Source organism: Monodelphis domestica, chromosome 5 (genome assembly GCF_027887165.1).
Source record: "Monodelphis domestica isolate mMonDom1 chromosome 5, mMonDom1.pri, whole genome shotgun sequence".
Lineage (NCBI taxonomy): Eukaryota > Metazoa > Chordata > Mammalia > Didelphimorphia > Didelphidae > Monodelphis > Monodelphis domestica.
The window spans coordinates 233,395,279-233,421,201 of record NC_077231.1 but is presented as its reverse complement, the minus strand read 5'-3'; the positions used below and the strand labels follow the sequence as shown (position 1 = coordinate 233,421,201).

General features: G+C 38.8%; 2 long non-coding RNA genes across 3 annotated transcripts in view; one reads left to right on the top strand and one right to left on the bottom strand.

Moving 5' to 3' along the window:
- LOC103100417 (uncharacterized) overlaps positions 1–25,923 on the top strand; it is a 95,192-nt gene that overhangs the window by 47,831 nt on the left and 21,438 nt on the right. Inside the window, exon 3 of the long non-coding RNA XR_008912361.1 lies at positions 12,591–12,642. This is a non-coding gene — a long non-coding RNA (uncharacterized LOC103100417). The remainder of the gene's footprint in view (positions 1–12,590; positions 12,643–25,923) is intronic.
- LOC130453562 (uncharacterized) lies at positions 20,036–22,502 on the bottom strand. 2 transcript variants are annotated; one of them, XR_001625093.2, is made up of 2 exons: positions 22,299–22,502; positions 20,036–20,284 (listed from the first exon to the last, which is right to left on the bottom strand). It is a non-coding gene; the product is annotated as an uncharacterized LOC130453562 (long non-coding RNA). The 2 variants fall into 2 exon arrangements; XR_001625091.2 differs by lacking the exon at positions 22,299–22,502 and adding an exon at positions 21,390–22,292.

Here is a 25,923-nt window from a genome sequence, read left to right as displayed (position 1 = left end):
GCCTCAGGGTACTTTGCCTCTCTGAAACACATAGTGTTTATCATTTAATAGTGATATTAATTAGCATGCTTTTTAAGCATAATATATGTCCTCCAATTCTTTTGAGATCCAGTTTTTACAATCTCTTGGCTTAAAATGAGTGCCACTCTTTTTGGGGGAGGTGGGATTCAGTTTAATAGAACTGCTTAAAGACTGAGAAATTCATGTTTCACGAGTTCCGGCTGTTTTCCTGGGATCTGTGTTGGCCCAAAGGGGATTAGAGATGAACCCTGGTTTATGTGAGAGCTCCAGGGCTTAGTATCATGACAGAGTTTAGGCATTACAACTCCTTCTCATGGTCTGTTTATCCCAAGGAACTCCAAAGCTTACCTAAGTTGCTCATAGAGTTATTAAAAATGCTTGCCACCATATATACTGCTTGATGGGGGAAAAAGAGAACTTCTAGGCATTGAACAAAATCCTTGTGATGGATTGCTTCTCAAAAATTCAGCATTTCAGCAACTAGGACACCAGTAATTCAAAATGAGTCAAGAGGGGATTTAGGAGTTCCCACTTGTTGGTAGTGAGTTCTGTCATACCAACAACTCACACTGATGGAAAAAAGGTACAAGCAAGAATTCTCGGACTTTCAAAACATATCAAAGAATGTGTGCTCATTGATAAGGAACAGGGTACATTGATATGCTGTAATTATACCTTATTGGGGGGGGGATGCCACTTTGCAGGCATTAATACTTGTTGGACTTGATTCAAATGTGATATTGTCAATGACTGAAAAAAGATGCCCAACAAAGGGCAATAGCAGGCAAATTTTAACTATGGCTCAGATATGAATGTTCATGGCAGATTAAAGATGCTATGAGTATGAATTGAATTTTGAGACTTGAAGCCATCAAGACAGTATGCCCATCATGTGTGGTAGTTTACCACTTAGAGACTGTCATTTAATTCCCTGTCTGCAGATCATATAGTACTTTCAATAAATGGTACAGCTTCCAGGATTACTGGTGCAACTTTTCCTAACAAGTCCCACAATTTAGGGCTAAATTCTGAAAAGTATTAGTTTGGCCAGAAGTGGGGAAAACGAAAGAGTGTAACTACTTCTAGCAACTTACCTAGCAATTTGCAGATGCTATACAGAAGGTTTAGTTGAAGAAAATCTTTTTTTTTTTGTTTCCTTTTTATATGACATTTCAATTCCAACCCCCTTCTCTTTGAACCCTCTGTCCTGAGATAGAAGAAACCATTAAGACAGCTGATGCTGACATCTAACCATATATACAGTTTTCCATCATGGGAGCCCCTAATTCTCTGCCTTTAGTAGGTGTGGCAAGGGTAGTGTGTTTCATCATCTGTTCTTTGAGATTCATTTTTTTTACTATGTTCAATGAACTTTTAATAATCTTTTTTAAATTATTGCATGTTTACTGTTTTCTCAGGTCTGCTTATTTTGCCCTATATTAGTTCACATGTTATGATTCTTTGACTTCTTTATATTTGTCACTTTCTACTCCATAATGTTCCATTATGTTTGTAAACCCAGTTTCTTTTTTTAAAAAGTCATTCCCAGAGCAAAAGATCTACTTTACTTCAAGATCTTTATTACCACAGATAGTACAACACATTTTTTCATCTAAGTGGGATCTTTATTTCTAACTTCCTTGAGGTATATATGCCAAGTAATGAGATCATTTGGGTCAAGGATTTGGACAGTTTATCACTTTTCTTATGTAATTCCAAATGAATATTCAGATTGGCTGAACCACTTTACAGATTCACCACTGTATCTATTGGGCCTTTCCAAAATTACGAACTATCCCTTTATCACCAAATCTAATGTACTTTTCTCAATCTTTATCTACAGACCTTGATGTCATTTATCACCCTCTTTTCCATGATGCTCTCTTTGCTTTGATTGTTCATGCCTCCTTCCTTGTTCTCCTACCTGTCTGCTATTCAATCTCTTTTACTGGATTGTCATTTGGGTCATGCCTACTAACCATGGATGACCCCATAGCTCTATCCTCTGCCCTTTTTTCTATAGATATTTTATTTGATGATATCATCAGCTCCCATGAATACAATTGTCATCTCTATGCAGATTATTCTCAGATCTATTTGTCCAGCCTTAATTTTTTCTTCTAACCTTTGGTCTCAAATCTGCCACTGCCAACTAGATATCTTGAACTAATATTTTGTAGATATCCTATACTCAATGTGTTCAAAACTGATTTCCTTATCTCCTCCCTTCAATTCTCCTTTCTTCTGAGCTCCTGTTACCAAGGAGGGCACCCATCATCCTCTTGGACACCATGGCTCCCAACCTAGATGTCATCCTCAACTCATTCTTTCAAACCACCTCTTCCAAATATCTAATCTATTGCCAAGTCTTGTCTCTGGACAACCAATATCTGGTTCATCTCCTTGCCTCAAGTTGTTCCCCTCTCCAATAATCCTCTACCCAAATATCAAATTATTCTTCAAGTGTAGGTATAACCGTGTCATTGCCCTCTTCAGTTAACACCAGTGACTCCCCATTGCCTACAAGATCAAATATAAAATCCTTTATTTGGCTTTTAAAGATCTCTATAAAACCTGGTTCTCTCTTACCTTTCTAGTCTTCTTAACACTGTACACCCTTTTTTCTACATTTCACATACTCTGATTCTGGGACACTGGCCTGCACATTGTTCCTCAAAGACACTTTATCTCAGCTCCAGACATCATCACTGGCTGTCCCATATGCCTGTAACTCTCCCTCCTCAGCCCTACTTCCTAGCTTCCCTCAAGTCTCAGCTAAAGATCAACTTTCATATGAAACCTTGGTGCCTTATTCTTAGTGCCTTCTCTCTGAGATTAGCTCCAATTTTCCCAGTATACATCATCCACTAAGAGATCTTTAAAAGCATGGATAATGTTTTGCCTTTCTTTGGATCCTGAAGGCTTAGAATAGTGCTGGTTTATTGTCTCTTCCTATAGCCCCTCCCACATTTTAGGATCTTCAACAATTTACATAATGGAAGGTGAAAATTCAGTGGCTTTAATTTACATTTTTCTCATTAGCGGATTGGATTGTTTTCACATGGTTATTTATGGTTTGCACATATTTTGAAAGCTGCTTCATAGCTTTTGACTACTCATCTGTTAGCAAGTTGCCCTTGATCTCTTTCATTTCTGTCACTTCCCTATATGGTTTAGATATCAGACACTTGTTGATATTTAATATTTTCCCCCTCTACTTTTTTCTAATTCTATATTCACTTACTTTATTAATGCAAAAGACTTTGTTTTATGTAAATCCCAAGAGTAATGATTTAAGCTCTTCTGTCTCTTTATATTTAATAATTCTCTCTATATTGGCTCTTTTTGTGGTGGCAAAGAATTGGAACTTGAGGAGATATGTATCAATTGGGGAATGGCTGAACATATTGTGGTATATGTAGGTGATAGAATACTGTTGTGCTATAAGAAACAATAAGTAGGATAATTTAAGAAAAAGCTGGAAAGACCTACATGAATTGATGCAGAATGAAACAGAACCAGGAGAACATTGTACCAACCCTCCATAAACAAAAAACCTTTATGTCATCTCACAGGCAGATATCTCACCACTATACGCACATCTTGATGTATAGATCTATTGCCTAGCAGAACTCTCTCATTATAAAAGTTTGCTTCTGTCATAAAGAACAGAGACCATGCACCATTCTATCTGGCCCTGCTTCGAATCTCTCTTTCTCCTTTTTCTCTCAATGCTGAAACCCTCACTCAACACATAGCATACCCCTAACCAGAGGAACTGACCATGTTTCATTTCATGAGGTTGTTCTTCACAGATGATTCATCCTTAGGCTGATCAGTTATGTAGCATTTCCCCAGAATTCAAGCTATAAGTCTCAAACAGAGAAGCTGTGTTTATATGGAACAAGGGCTCAGCAAGTCAGCCTCACCAAACTCTAATGCTAAAGGTCTTTCATAGAACTTAGCACCCTGAAAAAAGATGTACTCTGAATCTCACTCAAAAGTGAGCACTGGCAGACTGAATCTGAAACGTGATGGATCTGTTAGTGCCCAGAAACACCTGTCAAAGAAATGAGTCCACAGGGAGAGACACGTAGACTAGCTGTTAACAGATGCCTCCAGATAGCTTGGTGGGGATATTTAGTGGTTGACCCCTTTCAAATTGGCATTTAATTCCCTGCCTCAACCTGCTCCCAATCCCCAAAATTGTATGCCATCAGAATATTTTGAGGGGTGGCCCTAAATTCATGGTTAAGCTCTGAAAAGCACTACAGAAGAAGCAGAGCATATCATCTCTTCCTAGTGCCTGCCCACTGGCTTGTGGGTAACTAGACAGTTGAGGAAGGCCAGAGATTACTTAAGATATCTAACAGTAACAAGAGTTTGAATAATTCACTCCCCCATGGCACCACCTGAGAAAGAGAGCTCCAGGCTTCCACAGCCTAAAGAAATAGCCACCATGGTGCCTCTGTCTGCATTAAAATATGGCAAATGAAAAGCGTGGCTTTCAATCCAAGACCCGTAACATCCTCTTTGGGTAACCTCAGCTTCAAAAACTTCCAGAGAAGCTATGGAAACGGTTACGGTCTTTAGGAAGAAGAGGAACTTGGAGAGCTTCAGCTTCAACACATCTGATATTCTCCTTATGTAATGAGTGAGAGGTAAAATTCTCCTTCATGGGGAGTTAATGAGGGAAATGAGAAGAACTCCTGCCTTCTTAGAACTGTCTTAACTGTTATTTTATGAAGAAACACTATAAAGAGACATTTTCAGAGAGAAGAGACTCTTCAGAGGAAGGACTTTAGGATGTCCCCCCAGAAGACTGTCTGAAAAGACGACCCAGATTCCACAAACCTACTCCAGTTAAAGCCTCAAGTTTATACCACACTGAATAGTGATAAAAAGCATCCAGATGAGAAACTATAACAAATGACTTTATCCACCCTACTGCTTCACAAAACGTCAGCCAGAAGCCCAAGAGTAATAGGAAATGGGGTCCATCTAGCAAAGTTAGCGTCAGCTTAACCAAGCTGAACAAGACGCGTATAGTATGCAAGGCTCGGTATTCAGAGCCAAAAAAACCAGAGGACTTCCCTGAGAAATCCCCACATGGTCAGAAAACCTTAGGATGAGGAGGATGGAAGTCATAGTTCTGGGCTGCAGGCAGCAAGCATTGATCAGCTTGGTGCTAACAAGACTGGGTCAGGCTAGGCCCAGGCAACTCTGAGGTCCCCCAAACTTCATCCCAAGATGCCAGGGAGGACCTTGAACATCCAACACTCAAGCCTCAAAGACTCCAGAAGGGATTCCAGGCAATACCAAGTGATATCAATCATTCCACTCCAAAACAGCAAGAAACAAATGCTAGGACTGCTGCAAGGCCCCAAATCAGGAACTAAAACTGGAGAATTAAGTGGATAGAAAAATATTGGCCAATATTAAAAAATAATTACACTGCTAGGGACTCTTCTGCCAAAAGACCATTAATTATGTAATAACTATAAGCAAAGACTCAAAAGGGAAAAAAGATAATTTTCCTAGAATAAAGTATGATCAATGAAATTAAAACTGGAAGAATTAGAAAGCTGATAAAGGAACAAAATATTCTAGTGTATAAAGGAAGAAATGATAGAATTTACTATTACTCAACATTGAGATAGTATGAGAATATAGAAACGTAGAAGTGTATGGGAGGAGTAGACTATGGAAGGAGTGTAACTTTATACTTCAATGAAACAAAAGGATAAACACAGCTTAGGTTAAAAATACATAAAAATTAACAGGGAAACAATTGGGGACAGGAAGGAGGGATGATTAAGGGAGAGGATAAACTAGGGAAGGAATAATCAGAATCAAACAAACTTCCTGATTCTGAAGGGAGGGTCAAAAAGGGTGAAAAACACTGGAATCTGAGGGCTTCCTTTAGTTCACCTCAGACACCTGGGAGAACATTGAGGAATGTGGCATATTCATGTAATAGAATATTATTTGACCCAAATATTGCTGGGTTGATGGTCCAAAGAGTACAAAAGAAGAAAGGTACTTACATGTACAACAAACATATTTATATGTTGTATACATATATAGCTCTATACATAGTAGCCAAAAATTTGAAACCAAGAGACTGTCTTATTGAAGAATGGCTAAAGAGACGGTATATAAATATAAATATCATGCCATGAGAAATTATGAAACTGACAATTTTAGAAGAAACTAGGACAACCTCTATGAACAGATACAAAGCAAGTGAAAACAGGAACATTTTATATAATGATAGCACTATAGAGAAAATAACTTTGAATGACTTTAGAATTTAAATTTTAAAATTTAATTTATATTAAAACTTAGAATGGTTTTCTAAATTCCAGAATCCTGAAGATGAAATATGTGTCTCATCTCCAGGCAGAGAGATTTTATATTTAAAATGCAGAGAAAGATAAGCATGGTCCAAAGAAACAAAATTCTCCACTGGCCATACCTTAAAATGTATGTTTATGATGAGGGCATTATTTTTGTTTCATTTGTTGGTTCAGTGGGCAGCATTGGTAGGGAAAGAATATAAAATGTACATAAAAATAAATTTAAAAAAAACAAAGATAAGAGACAAGAGGTGTCAAAGTGACTTTTTATCCTCTGGACTAGATTCTGAGGCAATGTGTCTTTGGAGACTTCCTAATACAAGAAGAATGGAAGGATATGTTGTGGCTAAATCTTAGCAAGAGGACAGGAATTTTCTTACTACATGAATGGGATAGGAGATACACTTGAGTTGCAAAGGACACAGTCCAGCACATCAATTCCTGACCATTCATGGAAAGATATAGAGAGATTCTTTTAACTAAGATGGAAGACCACCAAATAATTTCAAAGAAATTCTAGTTAATGATATCAGAATCCTGCAGTCCTTATCCACCCTCCATAATAGTGATACCAAAGAAGAATGGAAAGATGTGTACAAAACAGTACTTTGAACAAGAATAGTAAAGTGAACCAGTACGTTATACCAAGGATTCAAGATGCCCTGCATTATTTGCTAGGCAGCTAGTGATTTTCAGTCTTGGACTTGCATGTATACAAGAACAGCAGTGTGGTGCAGTGGATAGAGTGGTGGATTTGGAATCCTGAGTTGGAATCCTATCTCAATTACTGGTTATGTGTCCCTGGGCAAATCACTTAACCTCTGTCTCAGTTTTTTCACCTGTAAAATGAGGATAATAAGCAGCACCAATTTCACAGGGTTGCTGAAGATCAAATGACAATATATCAAGCATTTAACAAAACTTAAAGCATTATATAGATGCCAATTATTTCTTTTATAAGCTATCAGACTCCCATGTCTGAGAAAGGCAAGGAAAAGAGGGCAGCTTTTATTTGTCCAACTTGATTTTACAGCTTTGAACATATGTCTCAAGGCATTTTGGAAGCAGCAGCTGCTTTCCAGTGGTTGATGGAGAAAATAGAGACAACAACCACCTGGTCATGTTAGTGTATTTCAATGGCATCATTGTTTTTGGAAAAATGCTGAAAGAATATGAGGAGAGACTACTGATTGTTGGAATGGCTGGAAGAAGCTGGTCTAAAGCAGTCAATAGACAAATGCCAATTTTGCAGAGCTTCTGTGAAGAATGTGTGCCCGTTGTATTCCAAGAAGTGAGAAAAATGTAGAAGGAAATGATATAATTATCTAAATTAAGTAGAAAAAAGGGAGAAGCATTCGTCTAGTGTTCATACCCACTTGGGTGGAAGGGAAGGGTTGGAAGTTATCCCAAGTTTGCTAAGAGTTATCCTGCCATTGCGTAGACATTGAATGAACTCACTCATGGACACGTGGCTAAAGAGTCAAAACTAATAAGGCAAAAATTTACCTTAAAACATACAAAGTCTTTTGGAGATAGATGGAAAGGCAATAAGAAAAAAGCCCACAAAAAGTTAATCAAACAGACATTTTGTTCTCCACAAAGATACTGGTCTCAGTACATTAAAATAGCAGAGCTTGGACTGAGTGCTTGGCTTCGAGATGGGCTAACATTGAGGAGTTCAAAGACTCTCTATAACTAACCTTCAAATGTGTACTGATGTCCATCTGACATATTTTGACCAAAGCCAAATGACTCTATTTGCTAGAGATGGGGAGCAATGCTAGGCAACTGTGATTTCAATATATATACTCCAGGTCTGGTAAGACTAATATGGATGCAGATGCCTTGTCCAGAGTGCCAGGTAACACTGGAGCTATAGTGATACCAGAAGGAGATCTGAGAGCTGTGCCAGCCAAGAAGCTGGGCTACAACCAATAGGAAGTCTAGTTGAAAGCTCAAAACTTAAGACATTCTGCTAAATGAATGTGCAAACTGTGTTTGTTGCATCCATCTTCCTAGACTCCCACTGCGAGTAGGAACACAGGTTTGATGAAATACTAAGGGAAGTGATACAAGCCAAAAACCAAGAAAATGGTTCTAATCCTCTTAACTCCTAGTCACAAGAAGACACTAGTGCTGAGACAACAGCAAAAATTTGAGTTGTGCAATGGAGTGCAGTTTTGGACTGCAATTATGTTCCCACTCATGGAATCAGGAAGCAGCCAGTACAATCAAGAGAATCCTTTCCAATAGCCATGAAGGCCTTTCACGATTACTTTAAAAATATGGGATGAGGCCCTTTGGCAGGAAGAAAAAGATTTTCCTGACCCAAGATGGCGGCAATTGTCACCAAGAAGTAAACAATTTTGGACAGAATTGTACAAAGTAAAGCATTACCAACTTGGATGGTCTATCTGAAGACTATAAATAACAGCAAGCCTCTGGAACTTGTCTCTATTACTTTTCCATCTCTGGAAGGACATAATAAAAATAGGTCCTAGCTTAGTGGAGACTGATTTTTATTTTAGGAAGCGCGCACAAGCAACCAGGTACTATTTCCAAACTTTTGAGTCAAGTATCTTTCAGTGTATAAATTCCCTGTCAGGAGTCACTCTGACTGAGACAGATCATGAGTGCAAACTACTGAAGGAAATACTGGCCTTACTCAGCCTCACCCATTCTAGAACCACTCCCTCCCCTGCCCATTTCATAGGCACACTGCTGAGCAACAGGAAGACTAAGACTGGGGTAAAAACCAATAAGTCAACACCTATTTTCTAGAATGTGCACATAACCAGAAATTCTGCTGCAGGCGTGATGCTATTTTTACTTGTGTTGGGGCAAGAACTATCCTTACACGCCGATTTGTGTTTCAGAACCTCACATGAAGGTGATGCAACTATTCCGCTCCGGTGCGTGTCTCCTTTGAGAGAGCCTGCCCTAGCCGCCATGGCTTCAGCTCAGAAGAGCTGGGACAGAAATGGACTCAAAGCTGCACGGCCCACATCTTGGCGAGGGGACCGTTCTCCTGACATGCCAGGAGTTGGGAAGCAAGCCAACAGACTCCACCTAGAGGCTGGCTGTGTTCTGTTTACAAAATCACCACAGAGAATGGAGGGGATCCTTACAGGGCTGTTCTCTGCTACTACTTATTGCCTGTAAGAATGTCAATGGGACGTGCCAGTGAAGAGATGCAGAGAAACAAAGTACAGTCAGGTTAGCTGATGCTGAGACGGAGATTATCTAATAATTGTATAAAGACGTCCTGGCTTAGATAAGTGTGATAAAATAGGTGTGTCCAGGAAAAGAGAACTAAACTCAGAGGCAGCTTCTTTCTTCTATGATGGAGCCTCCTAAGAAAAAGCTGACCCAGAGACAGAAATGAACTGATAGCCAAGCTGCCTGGTATCAGCCAAAGTGTAAACAAAGCTAATGACCCTGAATGCTTGCCTTATACCATTTCTTAGCTCAAGTATACAGCATTAGAGCTCAGATGGTAACAGGGAAACTAAACCTCCATCCCTCCAGTGAGCGGTAACTAATTAGACACAAGACACAATTCACATGGTCTTTCCCTAGCATTGTCAGCTAGATATGTGTTCATATTTTTTTCCCCAAGTTCAATAGTATACACAAGGTATCGTTTAGCATACTTATTATTGTTATTGTGTATATATTCAGGACTATATTCATGTGGCAGCAATATCTTGCTCATTTTTTGCATACATGTTAAATAGTTTGTTTTTTAAAATGTATATGCCCAGGGAAGGTAGGTAGATCAATGGACAGAGTACAAGACTTGGAGTCAGGAACATCTGAGTTCAAATCTAGCTTCAGCCACTTACTAGCTGTGTGACCTTGGGCAAGTCACTAAGCCCTGTTTGCCTCCAAAAAAATTATATGTCCAATGAAATTGTTACAGATAACTAGCTTTGCTTTGTTTTATTCTTTAGTTTGTTAATGAATAATTGAAGACTACTATGGCATTGCCCTTCTTTTTGTTTTGAGATGTAAACCGACATTTTCCTGTCCAGTGGCCACTGTTGAGTTTTACAAATTTTCTGGCAGAGTGCAACATTTTAACAATATCATCTTTTAAATTTTTAAACATGTTAGCTGAAATGATGTCACTTCTACTCGCCTTACTGTTAGCAATGCTTCCTAAAGCACACTTAAATTCACTCTCCAGGATATATGGCTCTAGGTCAAGAAATGTTCAAACTATTAAACAATTGCACTCATTTCGCACACTAGCAAGATTCTGCAAAAAGGCTTCAGCAATATGTGAATGGAGAATTATCAGAAGTGCAGGCTGGTTTTTAAAAAGATAGAGGAACCAGAGACCAAATTGCCAACATTTGCTGGATTGTGGAGAAAGCAAGAGAGTTCCAGGAAAAAAAATCTACATTAGCTTCATTAACTATTCTGAAGTTTTTGACAACACAGATTATAATAAAATGGGGCAAGTTCTTAAAGAGATAGGAATATCAGACCATCTTACTTGTCTCCTGACAAATCTGTATGAACGTCAAGAAGCAGCATTTAGAACTGAACATGGAACAACTAAGAATGTTAAGATTGGGAAAGGAGTAGGACAAGACTGTATATTATCAACTTATTTATCTAACTTATATCCAGAGTATGTCATGAGAAATGCCAGACTAGATGAATCAAAAGCTGGGCTTAAGAGTGCCAGGAGAAATATTAACAGTCTCAGATGCAGATGATACCATTATGGTGGTAGAAAATGAAAAATAATTAAGAAGCCTTTTGATGGAGGTGAAAGAGGAAAGAGTAAGATTTGGCCTGACGCTTACTTTTTAAAAAAAAGAAACTAAGATCCTGGCAACTGGTCCCATCATTTCTTGGCAAATAGAGGGAGCGGAAATGGAATCAGTCTTAGATTTTATATTTAGATTTAAAGATCACTGCAGATAATATCAGTAACAATATAATTGAAAGATATTTGCTCCTTAAAAGGAAAGTTATGACAAACCTGGACAGCATACTAAAAAACAGAAATCATCTTGCTGATAAAGGTCTTTATAAACAAAGCAATATTTTTTTCCATAGTAATGTTTGGATGTAAGAGGTGCTCTATAAGGAAAGCTGAAAGCCACAGAATCAAGGCTTTAAAATTGTAGTTCTGGAGTGGACTTTTGAAAGATCCTTAGATAGCAAGGAGATGAAATCAGTCAATGCTTAGAGAAATCAACTCTGACTATTCATTAGGACAAATACTGATGCCCATTGGAAAAGATTCTAATGCTGGGGAAGACTGAAGACAAAGGGAGAAGGGAATGGCAGGGGGTGATATGGATAGTGTTGAAGAAGCAACAAACATCAGGTCGGAGACTTTGGGAGATAGTGGAGGGCAGAAGAGCCTGGCAGGCTATGGTCTATGGGGTTCATGAGGAATTGGACCTGACTGAACTACTGAACAATGAAGAACATATATTGCATTTAATTTGGGATGTTCACTTTCACAGATCTCTTTCAGGCTCCTATCAGTGCTGCTTTATTTACTGCATATATTGCTAATGCATAATTTGTTTTCAAGGATACTACATTTGTCTGAGTTATCAGGAACACAGGTGAAATCTTTCTTGCTATTTAACTCCTGCATTGTGTTTATGCTATGTAGTAACAAGTCTCAAGTTTATCTCAGCTGATTTTTTTCAAGGAATTGCCAAAGTTTTGGCACAAGGAGGGAATGCAACGTGACTATTCATAGACAATTTAGGATGGTTCCCTGAAACAGCTTTAAGAACCACATTCTCAATATGTGGAAGGAGGTATGTTTCTTGATTAGCTTGTAAGTCCTCTGAACCTTCAATAACACAAATGAGCAGAGAGACCAGAGGAGAGAAAGAAGCAAGAGTTTGAGAGAGAAAGGTGTAAACATTTTTAATGGGAGAGCCCAGAGGCATCAGCATGAGGGAAGATTTCCCTTAATTCCCTGGCTCTTGTTTACTATTTGCTCAGAGAATGGGCTTTCCCAAGATCTAAGATCATGTGCCTATGCCAAGCATTTGGTGGGAGGAAGCTAAGATGCTGAGAGAGTAAGGCATTATCCTCTCCTTGGGAGTAATCAAAGAAAGTGATTTTTAATCCGAATCTCCTAAAAGAGAACACTGTACTCGTATACTACCAATATGTAATATGTAAGTAAATCTAATTCTAGCCTAATACCTTTCTTCTTTCTTACAGATAGGAGAGTTAAGAGAGCATCTGACCGCAGAACTCCTTGCTCCTTGTAAAGGTAGAAATTTCTGTTGTCCTTGGTAATATATGGGCTAGATACAAGATATTTAACTGCCACACATAGGAAAGTCATCCTATATTAGATGGTCCTTTCATCCACATTGCATAAGGCCAATGAGGGGTTAATTACCTAAGTAGTTACTGTTATGCAATAAATTTTTGGTCTCCTGATTAGGTTACTTTCCCAACGGTTAGTCATTATGGGACAGTTAAAAGGTTGTTATATTTGGAATCTGAGGAACTGAATTTGAATCTTGACATCTTATTAAGCAATCTTGGCTAGAAAAAAATTTAAGTATTGTATTATTATTATTTTAAATTGCAAATTTAAATTCTTGAGAGTAATTTTAGGTTAAGAAACATGCTACCGCTCCAAATCCAGAAAATGAACTCTTCTTAGAAGGCACCATGAAGATGCCTCCACAGACCACAAGCTACATCAAGAAGATCCAGAATGAACTTTGGGTGTGGTTGATTGAACTAAAGGTTTATTGAACATTTAATTTGAATGCATACTCTTATGCCAAAAGGGGACTGTCCCCTAACTGGCTTTTTGTCAATGCGCCTAGCAATTATTTGTTTTGTTCTCTTTTCCTCTTATCCTCAAATTATTGCAATTTCAAAGTTGGTATGTTTACAAGACCCCCTGGAGAGACTAGTCTTCCGCAGGTCTCAGGGGGAATGTATGATTGAAAATCTGTTACCTATATCCCAAGAGTCCACTGACTTCCTGTCATTAAGTACTTCCTATAGACAGAGGATAAAGGGCATGGGTTTTGGAGGCTCCCACTCTCTGATTTAGAATCAGCATTGATGGTGGTGAGTGGGGTTGACTAAAAAATGACTAACCAGCCATGGGCATGTGGTCTTTATTTTGTATCTTTTTTATTCCTTGATTTCTAATGATCATTAATAAACCTCTTAAAATATACTATTGAGATTTAATTTTAACTTTTATAGTATATTAAACATCTACTAAGTATAGAAGATAAAAATAAAAGTCCCCGCTCTCAAGCCTTATCTATCAGGTATAAAGACCATTTTAAAAGGAACAGCTAGAAAGAAAGGGCAGACCGTTTCTATGAAATGGGAAAAATCTATATTAATTGTCAAAGGATGTGGGAATATCATAATCTATCAGTGAACATTTGATATCTAATAGAAATAGAAACATGATTTTATTTTAGAATGAAAAGCCAAAATGTGCATAAAGTAATAGCTTTCCCATGTAATTTGGAAATTTTTGGAGAACTGATTTCATTGGCAGAGTCCTAGTGCCACCTCAATTGCCTTTCAGAGCCACCAGGATTCAGAAAGGTTAAGATTTTCACAGGTAATTGCTGCTTTTTGCTGCCACTTCCAGCTTGAAAAGGAAAAGAAAAAGGGGCTTTGAAACTATTGTGGTATCCAGAACCATGCTCCTGTGAGCTCTATACTGAATGGATAGCACAGCATTCAGGGATAGGCATACGAAGGAGTTATTGAAGGTTTAGTTCTAGACCACAGCAATAAAGTGAATCATGTGAATTTTTTGGTTTCCCACTATATGTTATGTTTTCATTATATTGTAGTCTAGTGAGGGTGCAATAGTATTATATCTAAAAAATGTACATCATTTAAAAATGTTTTATAGCTTAAAAAGGCTAACCATCATCTGAGACTTCCAGCAAGTTCTGATCTTTTTTGCTGGTGGAGGGTATTGCCTTTAATGTTGATGGGTGCTTACTGATTAGGACGGTGGTTGTTGAAGGTTAGGGTAGCCATGGTAATTTCTTAAAATAAGACCACAATGAAGTTTGCCACATTGATTGACTCTTCTTTTCACTCGAACACTTAGAGGCCATTGTTGGGTTATTAACTGACCCTCTTTGCAATATTGTGTCTCAAGGACTACTAGGGAAGCCCAAGGATGGAGAGAGAGGGGTGGGGGGAGAGAGGGAGAGAGTTATGAATGAGATAGAATTAAGTGTGCTATTCTCAGAATAAGCATCCAGTTTATACCCCTAGTTAAGAATGGAATGTGTAGATCAGTGTGTCTTAGATTCAATAACTTCTTGATTATTTGTCTAGAAGATTTCGGAGGTAGCCTGGCACCTGAGGAGGCAGCCAGCCCAGCTGCAGATGCTCCCTTATTTCTTCTTAACTTTGAAAATTTAGGGTGAGCTCAACCCCCTCCCAAGTGATGAGCTCATGTATCTTGCTATTTTCTGATTGGGGTAGACATTGCGCCTAGATTGTAAGTCCTTGTCCCCAGACAAAGAAAGGTTGAACAGAGGAGGGAGGGGGGAAGTCTCACATCAGGAACCTATATAATGTTTGTATCTGCACCTATGCTTCACATTTCTGCCTCACTTAGGCAAGGTGCCCTTTTTCTTGAAAAATAAGTAACTTCTGTCTCTTCTACTCACTTTCTGACTTCAGATTTTTCATTGTAATTTGGGGTGGGTGGTACTTCATCCCACTCAATCACAACAGTAACATCAAAGATCACAGATCACCATAGCAGATATACTAATAGTGAAAAAAGTTTGAAATGTGAGAATTGCCAGAGCATTGAGAGACAGTGTAAAGCACAGAAGTTGGAAAAATGGTGCCCAATAGCCTTGTTTGACATAAGGTTACCACAAGCCTTCAATTTGTAAAAACATAATTATCTGTGAAATGCAATAAAACATGGTCTGCCTAAAATGAATAAAGGTCCATCTAAAGTCAGCTTGAGGAATTTTGCAGTTCTTTGACTTAAAAAATAACCTACTTATTTATATTAAGAGCACCTTCTAAATACTTTTTTAAGGGTGGCGGTAAATGGAAAAATTTTGTAAAGGCCATATTTAAGTAAAGAAGAGGTCTCCTGTAGCTAAAGAATGGTGAAAATAAAAAGCTAAGCAGTTAAGAGTAGTTTTGTGTGGTAAAATGTTCCATAACATCGAAGACTGAATTTGGAATTTTGAGTTACCCTAAGCACACGAGTTTTCCTTCCTCATGCATTTCTCTACCAGGTTTCTGCATGTGTATGTACTCATTCTTCATCTTATCTATTGAGTACTTTGGTGGAAGAATATATTCTGGGTTGATGTGTACGACGGGATATAGTTCTCATTTGTGCATTCGCTTGAATATGTTAACATTTGTATTTCTTTTAGCTTAATGGTTAGAATAAGGTCTTTAAGTGCCATTCTTTCGAGTGTCTTATTGTGTATCTAGAAGACCCATTGAATGAGGGTTCGAAAGTTAGTGATAAATAAAAGGGTCGTGTCCTCCTAAATTTGAATGTGACTGTGTAGTGGTAGTCTGTCTCTGGAAACTTAGCCACACCCAAGAAGCTATGTTGTATCGCAGACCTAAGGGATCCAGTCAGTGCAGTGTAGACAATACTCCACTAGATGAGGTCACTCCATTTATTCCTATTACCTATCAAATCAATAGGAGTCCAATGAAATCTTCATTTTTCCTATACTATAGAATTCCTCTGGTACCCTAAAGAATGACTTCCCCAGGGGCCTCATTACAGGTATCATTTTAATGCTACTCGTTCCATAGAATTGTGGTTTCTTTTTTTATGAATTAACTCGGTAAAGGAGTGGGGCAAGCCTGATCTAGTCACTAGTGAGCCGCTGGTGCCGATTCAAGGAAAACCAGGTTCAAGTCTCCCGTAGAGGCGAATAGGCTTTGGGACCCTGGTCGAGTCTCAATGTCTCATTACCCCAGGCAGCTATCTTAATACTCTAACTTGCAGAGATTACTAATATGCATTGAGAAAGACACTTGACTCATTGGGAGGGCCATCTGCCAGTGAAATCACAGGTCTCAAGCAAAACAAAATGAAGGGAAGCTCAAATTGGGAGTTAAGTGGGGAGCCACTGAGATTTTCAGGCCCTAAGATTGACAGCTGCTTGATGGAGACAAAGCCGAATGAATTAGAACTAGAATTCAAAGACTGGAATTAAGTTGAATGGTTCTAGGTAGATGGGAGTGACCATGTTTTGGTTTCTGGGGGCAGTTTTTCAGTAATAAGAACCTCTAGAATCAAGATCTGAAAGAGACAGATTATTCCTTGAGAAAAATATCAGGGAAGGTTCTCTCTCCACTTCCCCTATTCTAAACCAAGTCCTATTCCCTTCATCTATAGCCTTCAGGTTGAAGGGGTTTTGTGTTTTATTGAGGAGGAGGACATTTTCCTCTAAAAGTTGTAAATTTAATTTATTTAAAAAGAACATTTTTAGAGCCCACCTCCAGGGCACATAGGCCATAATACCATCATTTGACCTTAAGGATATGCCTGAAAAGAAAACCTTGAACTAGATAAAAATAATTAGGCTCACTCAATAGACCTTTCTCCAGATACTGATATTCTGCTCAAATCATTTCCTAATGCTTAGCATACTCCCATCTCACCTTATTTTCTTGTCCATCCTAGTGGTTCTGATCCCCCAGCTGTCAAATAAAATTTGTTCTCTAGCTGTCTTTTTTCTTATTCCCATTTCCCCACCCATACCGTTCCAAATTTGCCTGTCCCTTTTTGTAATCCCCTCAAGAATATTTGCCCCATAATTAATAATTGTCTTTTCATCTTAAACCTTCTGTCGTGGGTCACTGAGAAGATATGATTCCCTCCTGACAAGCATTGCTTCCCTGGATATCCTTTCTAGCAGTGGTTAACAATTCTTTTCTCATCCATGACTCAACTCATTGCACAGGGGAAGACAAATCCACCTTACTTCATATTACTACTTCTAAGCGTCTTTCCTCTACTATTGCCATTCAGCAACTTCTTGAAGGTTCATGCTATCTAACCCAATCCAGATTATGGGGGCCATTACTTATCAACATCTGAAATTCCATTGAGTTCAATGCTTTGCTCAGTCTTTCTTTAACCCAACTGCTGCTCCCAAACTAGGAGTTTTTGAACATATATTGATTTGATTCCTCAATATCTCACATTCTCCCTCAAACTACTCAGTTCCCATGATCTACTCCCCCACACTCTCCTCAGCTACACACAACTATTGATTTAATCATCCATAAGTAATTTTTTCCTATTTGTGAATGAGAAAATTCCTTTGATAATTTTTAATCATTCCACCTTTTCTTAGGCTTTGTATAACATTTAATTAACCCTTTGCTTTGTCATTACTAGACTACCCATCCCTTTATCCCTCAATATTTTCCCACACTTTTCTTTCTTTCCTGAACTGGCTATATTCTACCTTTGTAGGCTTGATCTGTGGTGAACAAGTTTTAATGCTACACCATTAGTCTATTCCTGAATCCCATGCCCTAACAATCATGTCTTGCCAAACTCAGCCTTAGACTCCTTCTAACTTGCCTCCATTATTTATGAGTGGGGTTGAAAGTGACAAAAATGCTGAATGGCTCCATCACAAATTTATGTGGTCATTATGACGTCAATTGAGACCCATTGCAAAAAGGCAGCCTTTCTACTTCTCTAAAAGATTCTCTATTCCACTATTCACAGGAGCTATTCCACGTTTCATCTGTCCTCAAGCTTCTCAGAATGCCATATATCCCATGGCATTTCTCTCACTTTTATTTTTCCCCTCATCTGTTATTCAATTTTTTAAAAAAAATTTTCCTGATACTCTATTCAAACAAATGACCGTTTCAATATACAAATAAATGAGTTGAATATGAAACTGTAATCAAGACTGCCTTGTATGTCTATATCCCCAAAGCTGGCTAGCTTTTCAGATAAAGATCTCAATTCATCTTTCACCAAAAAAAAAATATTTTGAAGTCATTCACCAAAAGATCTCTCTTTTCATTTTATACTTCTCTGATATCCTCCTCCTCCCCCCTACCCTAATATTCTTTTTCACTCTGGTTTCTCATGAAATAGTTCTTCTCCTTGCCAAGGGTAACCACTCTATATGCACCATGGATTCCCATCATTGTTTTCTCCCACTTCCTTTTCCATTTGAGCAATTCTAGTTTTTAGTATTTTCTTCAGTGATTTTTTATATATCTTCTACCAATCTGTTGACTCATGATTTTCTTGCATCATTCTTTTCCCAAGTTTTTTTCTATCTGTCTTAGAGTTTTAAGATTTTTTTTTTTGAGCTCTTCAAGGGGTTCTTTTTAGGTCTAACACCATTTCACAATTTCTTTTTAGGCTTCACATGTAGTTGTTTTAGTATAATTGTCCTCTTCTGAATCTGTTTTGATCTTCCCTGACAATGTGTTAACTTTATATGGTGAGAGTTTTTTGTCTTTTTAAATTTTATCAGTCTATTTTGTGACCTTTATACAGTAATTCAGCTTTGTTTCTGGAAAAGAGGGGGCACAGTCCCATGCTTCTTGAGCTTAGAGCTAATAACTTATTCAACCCAAGTACAAGCACTGAAGGGGGAAAATGAATTTTTAATGAAATAGAGAATTTCTAAGTATTCCTGATGAAAAGACAAAAGTTGTGCAAAAACTTTCAGACTCAAAAGTAGGAATCAAAATAGACTTAAAAAGGTAACTAAACAAGAATAAACTGCTTAAATTAAACATGAGGAAAAAATATATGTATCTCCTCTGCACTCCTCCCTGGGAATGTGGGATGCTGCAGCTTTAGCTGCATAACTGGGCCACCAGAAACATTGACCATTCACCAGAGAGTATGTGCACATGAGCTTCCTTCAGGCACACTGCCATATCTTGTTGACCCTGGGACTTTCCTTGCTGGTTCTGGGAAAATGTCCTATCAGGCCTGAGAGCAAATCTTTCCAACCCTGAGAACACCCTTATCAGCACAGTCCCAATGCAGCCTGTGTGAACACCCCAGTCTTGTTGTGTAGGCCTTTGTTTGACCCTCCCTATAAGAGTCCCCCTTAGGATAGGATGGTTTAAGGGGATCTATACATCAGCCAGTCTTCACATTTACCCATGTGTAAGCTGTCTATAATAAACCTCTTTCTTTTCTTAGCCACTCTGTCTCTTTTGTCCATTCTCATTCTTTAGTATCCCCTGTGTGCTTATGGGGGGGAACTTGTTGTCCTTAGTCATTCCTCTTATCATCCAACAAGAGGATTCTAGAGATGCTAAGGGATAATTCTTTGTCCTCCTAATTATTAGGACACTTTCCCCCTCTTTGTTTATCTGTTTGAACGGCTTCTGCCCAAGTAGAATGAGCTTCTTGAGGGCAAGGACTGTCTTCATACCTCTATTACTCATCAATGCTTATTAGATAGGCCTTTGAATTATAACCAATTCCATCAAGTTAAAAAGTATCTTCTCTATTGGCATTTGTTATATCTCCCATCTTTTAAAAAACAAACTTTTAGAACGTAGGGTTGAATGGGACTGATCTTACTAGCAGCATGTATATCCCCAAGAAGGGTTTTCAAAGGATGAAAAGAGTACAAGGAATACAAACAAGCCTAGATATTAGAGATATCAGGAGATGTATTCAAGATTTGAGGGTTTTTTTTTTTTAAGCCTTTCCCATGGGGAAAGATTGCCATCTAAGCCAAAAGTGCTCTAGCAATAACTTGTTTTTGTTTTGTAGCACTATTACAGTAAGTAGTCTATAACCCATGCAGAGATTGTAAGGCTGAAGGTTGAAGCCTGCCACTAGAACTCCCCAAGCACTCAAGAAGGGGCCATAGTTTCACTCCTCATTTGGAGACTTGGATGACCTAGGGGAGAAGGAAGGAAAAAAGGAGTTAGTATCTGCTATTTACATGATAAGCTGGATCCACTTGGTGGCTCCTACCCTAAGGATAAGTGTGGTATGGAGGGCAGAACATTTTCTTGGAAGCAGGAAATGTGTGTTTAAGTTTTAGTGCTGATCCAGCAGCTATTGTGGACTTGATGGAATCAACTTCATCTCTGGGCCTGAATTTCCTCAACTGCATAATTAGGTGGTTAACTCAAAGGACCTTTCTAGCTGCAAATCTATGATTCTAAGATGGATGACTGGGTTCAGATGATGATACTGTGGTAGATACTGTGGTAGAGTCCTGAGTAAGTTTGAGGTAAACATAAAGGAGTTCACACCTGCTGGTCCAGGTGACAATGCTTTGAGTGCACAAGTAATAGGGGGCTATGGAGAGCAGCTGGACAAAAATTATTAGGCTCGAGTTTTCAAGAAATTTCAAGTATTTAACCAGGAGGCTTATGCAAGAGAACCAATTGAAGAACCTAAAAAAGTCCACAGGGAAATTTAAACTTGAAATGCTTCTCTTACAATCTGTTGGTTTTCTTTTAAAGGTGGATGACCTGTTCAGCATATCCCCATGATGACTGTTTATTGGAGGGAGTGCCCCTGAGCTTGGATTGGGGCTGACTCAGGGATCCCAGATCCAATCATTTGAAGGACCTCCCTTCCCACATCTTGAAGGGAAGGAATAGGACCCTACCCCCTTCAAAAATACAAACAAAAAATCTCCCCATTTGGCTTGGGTGAAAAGCCCTCCTTGTAGGTCCCTGTAGTATCTTTCTCACTGGAGGTGGGCTTGTGGAAAGCCTTTCCCCAATTTGGGGGGTGGGGTGGGCAATCTTTGCAAGTCTCCTGACTTTTCAAATGCTCCAGAGAAGAAGAAAAATCCTAACCCTCACAAATGGAACAGCAATCTATGCCCAGTCCATATCACTCATCACTGGGTGAGGGTTGGGGGGGTGAGTTTGTGATTTTTAGCTCCCCAACTTTCCCTCCTCACTTAAGGGATGGGACAGGACACTTGATTTACCTCCCCCACACTCCCACTTGCCCGAAACAACTGCTTTAGCCTCTCAATTCACCTTCCTCAGTGGGTGGGGGCAATTATTTTAGCCCTCCAAACTCTTCTCCTTGGGATGGACATAATAAATATTTTAAACCCTCCAAACTCTCACTTCTGGTCAGTGATCTATTATTCTAGCCTCCCCCAAAACTTCTTACTAGGGGGAACAATTTTTTAGTCCCCCCTAACCTTATCTGCTGGGTTGCCTGATCTTTGAAGCTCCCAAATATTTTCTCAGGGGAACAATAGTATGGCCTTCCTTAAAAAAGCTGGGGGGTGGGGGAGGGCATGGAGTTGGGGTTAACGGCTAAAGCCTTCCAAACTCCATTTTGGAAATAATCATTGAAGCCAGCCTCACTCCAAGCTCCCTCCTCACGGAGGAAGCCGCTGTTGAAGTAATAATTTCAGCTGGGGAGCAATGATTGGTACACCCCACCCCCTTCAAATAAGACTGTCATTACAGATCCAACGCTCTTTTCACAATGGGAGAGGGAGCCTAATTCTTGTACCCTCATCCCGCAAATCCTCCCTCTTCTTTATTGGATCTCTGTGTTCTCTCTTTCTTTTCAAAGTATCAGTCATAAAACTTCAAAATCAATCCCTTCCTGCTCCAAAACCCACAAACGGCCTGCCATCCTTTTACAAAAAATCCTATTAGAAAGTAACTCAACTCAGACACTTTTAACAAGTGTTTTTAAAAGACTAAAGATTCTCAACCCACATTTCTCTTATATTGGATGACTGGGGGCGGAGGGGGGGGGGGGAGTCGATTTGATCCTTCTGCCCCTCCAGCCTCCCCAAATAACTTGGCAACTGAGGAGCTTCAAAGAAAGACCCTGGGATTGCTACAGAGAGGCTTTTCCTAAAACCACCCCGTCAGAAAAGTAAAAAACGTAAGTAGATAGGGGAGAAAGAATGCTAGGCTTACATAAAAGCGCTAAAGAGAACGCTAGAAATAAAAGGGCACGTGCCCTAAATAGGGAGGTCACTCGATTCACGTGGTCTGCGTAAGGCTGTGGGATGGGATGGGGGCACCAGAGGGAGACTGAGTGACTTTGATTGGCTCTGGGGCCCCCATGTGACCGTCTGGCGCCTCATTGCTGCGTGAGGCAGGTGGGGTTCGTTTCTTTCGTTGTTTGGTCAGTTTCACCTGTTCTTAAGTTTAAAGAGCCAGGCTCTATGTGTAGTTCTTCCCCGCCCCTCATTCCGCTTGTTCTTTAAATAAAGTGCTGGACCTTTGTGCCCGAGGCATGCCTTTCACCCTTCGCTAATTAATGACTGCAGATTTTAGATTCTTCCTGGACATGGGGCTGTATTGCTTGCCTGTTAAAGTAGCTCTTGAAGGGGAAAAACTGAGTTCAAATTCTACTCTAGGATGATAATTGGTTCTGTGACTTTGAGCGAGTCACTTCAGTTCTCTTTATCTTAATCCGCTAAAAATGAAATGGCAAATGACTCCTGAATTTTTGCCAAGAAAATCCCATGCAGGGTCAGGAAGAGTTAGATACGACTGAGCAATAAGGGCAGGAGGTTTCCACGTGTGAAAGTTTTCATCCTTGACCAAGTAGGAGGGCACATTCGAACTCTGTCCTTTCTATTTTTTGTTAGGTTGCTTCCTCTCCATCCTACCCTCCTCCAGCCAAACTCCCCCCAAATCTAGAGTCATTTAGGCCTGTTTACTTTTGGAAGGCTCCTCAGTTAAAAGCAGGGATTTGTCATAAGGAACGAACTAGTGGCAAAGCTACTTGAAAGGGGAAAAAAAAAGCTACTTGAAATGAGGTGGAGTTGTCAAATATGAAGTCAGCTTGACTTGTGCAAATGGAGTCAAAAATTCTATCCCTCCTGTATAAGGAGATTCTTTTCCTACTGGTTACTCAGATTTAAGATGGAGATAGCTTGTTATTTTCCAGCTGTGCTACAAGCTGCAATTCATTCTACTTCTAAAAGTGAACTAATCTAAAAAGTAGCAGCAAATGATGAAACTAGAGGAAAGTACAATCTATATGATTATAAAGTTGTAGGGTTTCAGAACTCTTGGTAAGGGTGACCATGTAATTATCTTTTAGAAACCTCTCTTTAAAAAATTATTTAAATACAGAGGAATGCTAGATAAAAAGACAAAATAAGAATATTCTTTCTCATTTCCACTCTTTCCATATCTTAAACAACTCTCACTTTCTCTGATGGTAATTTCTGCTAGCTATTTAGAACCTTAAAATTTGAATATTTCATTTAAATTCAGTGATGAAGTTGTTGAGGAAGCAGGGAGAGAATGTCTTAAATAATTTACCTTAGTTTCAAACTGCCACAAGTGGAAAACAGGTTTCTTTTTAGGTCTTATGAGCACCTGATCAGATGTGGATGGTTCTTTTTAGGGAACTTGATTTAAATTTTTGCTAGGCAAAGATTAGAGAAGACTAAAAGGTCTCAAAATACTTAAAATTTATTCTGTTTTATTATCTGGGTTAACAGGTATCTGAAATAGTATGGTTGGAGCTAATGATAGAAATATATTTACTAACAATTGATTATTAAAAAGCCCCTTCCCAAGATGAAGTGGTGCACTTCACAAAAAGAGTCCAGACACCCAGAAGTTCAAATTAATGGAACCAATATTTATGAATTTATTGATTAATAAATGAATCTACTGGCCAGGACAGACTTTCCTATTGAAAGCTGCTCCGGATTGAAGTTACAATGTAGTTTTTATAGGGTGCAAGATACAAAGCAAACAACGTCCATTAATGAGACATAACCTTGATGAAACAAGCAAGCCTTATCATCTAAAAACCAGATTTGGCATTAGCACGTTCTCCTATACTCACTTCATTGTTAGTAAGGCAGTCACTTTTTGGATACTGACCATATGCTGTTTGGGATCTTAGCTGACTGACCTTAACAGGAAAGCTCATTTCTGATTTCTGCTTTCTCCAAGGAGAAGTAGGTTTTCTGATTAATGACTTAGTTTACCTCACTTCAGAGACTTTTTAAATATTAAAAGTGGTACAAAAATGTAATTCTTTGAAACAAAGAAAGAAAGTATTCAAGTATTCAGGTCTGATCCTATAGTCAAACTTCATTCATTTTTGGTGGTAGGCTTTCCCAGTTCAATGCCACGTTTGGTGACTGTCTTTTCCCCAATCTCTGCCCTGTTCTCAAAACCCTAGCATTTAAACCATAGACTCTTCAGTTTATTAACATTTGACATACATTATTACATTCAGACTTTAGTAGCTTTGTGAATTAAAAGCCAAAGACAGCCAGCCCCATCTTACAACTGAAGCTAGTGACTTTGATGGCTTGTGAACAGACTTAAGTTTTTGGATTTTGAATTCAGGTTTTTCTAGAACAGTTCAGTAATATGCAGTCTTTTCCATGTCAGATAACATTTAATGAACCCCTTGTTTCCCAAGAAGGGAGGGAGGTCATATCAGGGTTTTGTGTCACATAGTTCCTTGATTATATTTGCCAGATCACAGACTTGTGGAGTTTTGCTTGACTTTCTCTGTTGGCAGCCTCTGAGAGCCATCTTTTTTAAAAGCCAAAGACTTTCCCCCTTGAGGTATTACAAGTTGTCCTCTCTTGTGAATTAATAAATTGGCATTCTAGTTGATAACTCAATTTCATGAGTCCAGCTGGTGTGAATGGCCTTCCCCCCAAAAGGCTCTACCTTTGAGTGAACACCAAAGCCTGGGACCAACCCAGGCACTTTAGTAATAGCACTCAAATACAAATCTCCCCTTTGAGGCCAGACCTTCTTGCTTCTGGCCACTTAGTGATTCATCTTCTAAGTCTTTGGACCTTTCTCCTATGTGAGTTTTTTCTAGTCAGGATGATCTCTAATTGTCCTGGGGAATGAGGAAGGGTCTCTGCTCATGTTATTCTCCATTTTAAAAATATTTTTTCTCCATCTTTCCTTATCTTGCCTTTCAGAAGAACTTCCCTCTTTTTAAACAAGGCTTACTTAGGAGGCCTGGTCATATAATTAATTTGAAATCTCTATTGCTTTCTATTGCCTGTATTCTTCCTAATAAAGGTCTTTTGAGAGCAGAGGCTGTCTTAAGCATGTTTATATAGCACTTTACATATAAAGGCTTAAGTGAGTAGGGTCAACCTGATGGTAATTTAATTGGCTTTGTAATTACACAACCTAGTAGCCTTATTGGATCCAAAACTTCTCTAATTTGGGGAAGCCTTGTGAGTGAATTACTCTAGAATGGGCCTTTTAGGTTTAGGCCCATTATATGGTCTCAAGAGATAAGGATCATATTGGAGGTGGTACCCAGGAAATGGAAATTAATCATAACCAAAAATGTAGGTATATGAAGCTCTAGTGGGAAAACTACTAATCCAAAGAAACTAGTACTAAATCTAACCTTATAACAAGAATAACACCTTTCCTAATTAGGTCAAAATGTTTCATCCAAAATATAATTTGATCCCTGCAAATCTGAGGTAGGCAATACATTTCTATTGAATCTTAGTTTCCTTTGTAGTCATAGCCTTAGAGCAGTAGTCTGAATAGTTGTTGTTACCAGTGTTGAATATGATAG